Below are 4,564 nucleotides of genomic sequence, written 5' to 3' on the forward strand. Positions count from 1 at the left end.
TGTGTCAAAGACATATCCACATCAAATTAAATTTACAAAAGTGACTAGGCTATATATACATAAAAAGCATATTAAATGTAAGTAAAGTACTTTAACGTTTCAAATAACGTCTGTGAAAAAATGTCAAAATGAAATAATGTTCCATCATCATTCAGAATAACATTTATGTAAAATATTTATGTAAAAATGAAACAACACTTATTCGGACCTGTTAAAATAAATAAAAGAATCTGATCATCATACTAAACATTATTGTATTTGAAATGATTGAAAAAAAAAAAACTTCTTGCTGATAAATGGGTAAAACCTAGTGGTTTGGATGATGTTGGCAAAGATGGTAAATATTTAAAATAAGAATTTGTTTTTGGAGGCTGCACTGTGATCCTTAAATAAAGTCTTTTAATGTCATCTAATGACCCTTGTCTGCCTGACAAGATTTTTTGGTATACAAACATCAATACATTTATTAGCATAAGGAAGACATATTCTATAAAACAAAAGTGCTATTGTAAGCAAACATCCTGAAACTAGTTGCATTTTCATTAATGTCCCTAAACAGCCAAAGCGAGTTAAAAACGTTAAAGTTTAATTCATGGTCGTTCAACACTTGGTAGGTTGCACGCATACAATGAATAATAAATAGTTGCCTGATTTAGATTACCTTCATCCACATTCACTGGCGCGCATTTGAAGATCAAAAGTTGTTTGTAATGTTACAGTGTATCGTCTGTTGTTACGTCATAAAGCGCTGGGCTCTGTCCGTTACTGTGTTGCTCCGCTTAGAGACGCAAACAAAAGTGAGCTGATGTTTAGCTTTCTCCACTAACTCACCCCGCGGTCTCATCCTCAGTCCTGCTAACCGAGAAGCGACGCGGTTCTCGGAGCATTTCTGCCTTTACTCGCGTGCAAAACCCGCCTCAAACATGCCTAAGATCTCTGCTTTGGCTCGCCTTGTGAAAAGCGTTTGCGCTCGCGGAGTCGAGTTCACGCTGACGTCACTTCAGCCTTTATTATTCATGATGATGATCAGAGGGACTCTAACTCAAATCTGAAATATCAATGGACAAGCTCTTTCAGATGGAGCCGTGTGTGTCTCGAGAACAGCTCAGAAATGAGGAGTCGGGGGAAGGGCTTTTCTGCTCTCTCTGAAGCTGACAATGAGAAGCCAGGGGCCTGGACCCCAGCAGATGGCTGTCATCGGACCTGTGTGGGACACACGCTTTAAACAAGCATCTTCTCAAGTAGTGTGCAGTCCTGAACAATGGAGATTTTAATTGTATGAAAACTGAGGAATGTGTATTGCATCCTACTATAGGCCTATGTGTTTAATTAATAAATCAGTCATAAAAAGAATTCTGTATCAAAACAAAGCACGATCCTTTCTAACTAGCAGGCTTGTGCTTTACTGTCATTTCTGAAAGGACAAATCTTCATGCTACACTACACAATGGCATCTAAAAATGTAACCCTTGTGCAACCTTAGGGACATTTTTGTCTTTCTTTCTTTCAGGCAAAAATGTGCATTTTATTTGCATACATTTATTTTACTCTAGGTGCAAAAAATAGTTACACTCAAGACTTTACAGACAAAAATGTTGCATTGAAACTCTTTACAGATTATTTGAACTGTATTGAAACTCAAGTTGCAATATTTAATCTCAGTGCCATTTAATAATAAAATCATGCATTCTTTGTTAACAGGTTTTCATTCTGTCAGCAAGGCTGTAACATTTTTACTATTTATAAAATGTTTAAAATTGTTACTGTTTTCCACCTTATAGCACCATTTTCTTTCTCAGCTTTGGCCTTTGGAGCAAATACTTATCCAAGACTGTAATAATAATAATAATAATAATAATAATTTGTAATAAATCTGCTTAGCATTTAGTATATGGAAAATTGACAGAAATAACTGAACAGGCAAACCTCTTAATTAGAAGAAGGTATTTTGGCCAGTTTTGGAATAATCTATTCTTGTGCTTCATGAGCTATAAGAGTACATGGTAGTTTTTCAAATTCAAGAGTCTAAGATAGTTTGTGTGACTTAAAAAAAAAACGGTCATAATTTACTCATCCCCTCTCATCATTTTTGCCCCAAAAAGTTCATAAAGACATTGTAAAAGTAATCCATAGGAAGTGAGTAGTTTAATCCAACTCATCTGAAAAGACACGATTAATTGGATGGTGAACAAACTTAATTAAACCTTTTATTCTCATATATATATATATACACTAATCGATATGGAAGGCAGTTTCCACCATAGAATTACAAAAAGAAGGGAAAAAAAGACTCAGACTATAAACAGAATATAAGCAAGATATAAACTCAGAATTTCAAGATATAAACTTGTAATTATGAGGGAAAAAAAGGCATAATTATAAAAGGCTCCCATAGATCAGTGCTTGACACAAGAGAACAAATATCACTGGCACTAATCGATATGGAAGGCAGTTTCCACCATAGAATTACAAAAGAAGGAAAAAAAAGACTCAGACTATAAACAGAATATAAGCAAGATATAAACTCAGAATTTCAAGATATAAACTTGTAATTATGAGGGAAAAAAAGGCATAATTATAAAAGGCTCCCATAGATCAGTGCTTGACACAAGAGAACAAATATCACTGGTTCTTGTGGAAGCGCAAACGTGCTTGTGCTACACTGTGAGAATGTCTCAGGTTATCATGTAAGCATGTTTCAGAGAAGGGAAACGAGACACTGCATCCTCTAGTGGGCACTATGGGGAATGTCTCTGGCATGACCGGTGTCTGAAGCATGTGTCTAAACATGCAGGAACTATGATGTCACTACTAGTGAGACCATGAGTATAAAAGGACACCTGTAAAACACGTCATCCACTTCATGTCTGAATGGGACGTGCACAGGAATACATTAAGCATGGTAAGGAGACGCCGTGCGGTTATCTGGCGTGTCTGAAGCATGTGTCTAAACATGCAGGAACTATGATGTCACTACTAGTGAGACCGTGAGTATAAAAGGGCACCTGTAAAACACGTCATCCACTTCATGTCTGAATGGGACGTGCACAGGAATACATTAAGCATGGTAAGGAGACGCCGTGCCTATTTCCCCTTGTAAGGGAACCATGGTTACATTAATAACCTGAGATGTTCCCTTTCGAACAGGAACTCGCACTGCATCCTTCAGAGCAGTACTTCTAAAACTTGTCCTGGGGACCCCCATCCACTGCATATTTTGTATGTCTCCCTCATCTAACACACCTGATTCAACTCATCTGCTCATTGGTAGAGTCTGCAAGACTTGGGTGTGGCCTATGAGGGATGCATACAAAATGTGCAGCAGTTGTGGGTTCCCAGGACAGATTTTAGAAGCACTGCTCTAGAGGACACTATGGGAAACAAATAACCACTACACCATGCTGAAGGGATGAGTGCCTGACAATAAAGTCAAAGGCTGTATCCAAAATCACCCCCTATACCCTCATTTACTTTTTCCTACATTAGGCCACTAATACAGTTCACTTGAAGGAGTGAATGAAAACAAGTGAGTGAATTCAGACACCGAGTGCACCGGAAGGACTGCCGCTTTTGCATAGTTTGTGCTTGCTGTTTAATCATTTGAAACTGGCAAACTGGCAGCTCAACTAATAAGGTGAAAGAATTTATCCTGAACTCTGTCATGGAAATTATGTATAAACCCTAGTTTAAAAAATGTAGTAATCAATTTACAATGCATTTATTCCTGTGTTGTATTATACTGTATTATGCCGTGGACGAGCGCTTTGTAAAATGAATGGATGGATGATTCAGTTTCGGGCACCATCTTCTGGTGAGACGGGGAAATTCATTCGGTGTGCGACTCTCACAATGCATTATGGGTATTCTCTAGCCCTTGAGCGTGCACCGGTTGTACACTCGTTTTTGCAGTGCGTTGTGGGATCGAATGAGTGCACTCGAGAACATCCACTATGGTTTCGGACACCACTACAAATAGTGCCCAATTTAAGGGTATAGGGGGCGATTTTGGATACAGCCAAAGACTCTTTATTACGCCCCGCGTCTAGGGAACAAAAGGGGGATAATGGAGATAGGATTGGTGATGGATTCCCAAACAAATTAAAGAAGAAATCACTCCGGTCGGGGACCAAACAAGCATGCCATTCACGTAAACAACATACTGTTAGGTTTATTGAAGATTATAAGTGAAACATGAAGAGCATCCCTTCGGGGTAGCCACAGGTCAACATAACAAACAAAAAAGGGGTCTAGAACAACAAAAAAAGATAAATTAAATAACCTAATTAATTTATCAAATAAAAATACAGCCGGCTTGCCCAACTTCCTAACCAAAAACAAAACCCAAACAGTTTCACAAAGAAAAAGGGCAGGACACCCCTACGCTCTGTTTCACAAAATGAGAAGTTCTGGTCCCAACAGCGGGTGTTAAACATTAGTTTGGCTGCCGGCCGGAGGAGGAATCCAGGAGCCCTGAACCCGTTCGTGTTCGCACCAACAATGAGCTCCCCGACTGCTGGCAAGCAGCGTTCTTAAAAGACTCCGCCTTAATAGAGCGACCAATTAT

At 38.7% G+C, this 4,564-nt stretch overlaps 1 protein-coding gene across 1 annotated transcript in view; it reads right to left on the minus strand.

Annotated features, from left to right (window-relative positions):
• Positions 1–687, minus strand: part of LOC107749062 (protein FAM124B-like) — an 11,657-nt gene extending 10,970 nt beyond the window's left edge. Inside the window, exon 1 of the mRNA XM_016564111.1 lies at positions 662–687. The gene's annotated coding sequence lies outside the window, so the exon portion shown is untranslated. The remainder of the gene's footprint in view (positions 1–661) is intronic.
• Positions 688–4,564: the final 3,877 nt, after the last annotated feature.

This window comes from Sinocyclocheilus rhinocerous, unplaced genomic scaffold, assembly GCF_001515625.1.
Source record: "Sinocyclocheilus rhinocerous isolate Xijiao unplaced genomic scaffold, SAMN03320098_v1.1 scaffold1522, whole genome shotgun sequence".
Classification (NCBI taxonomy): Eukaryota; Metazoa; Chordata; class Actinopteri; order Cypriniformes; family Cyprinidae; genus Sinocyclocheilus; species Sinocyclocheilus rhinocerous.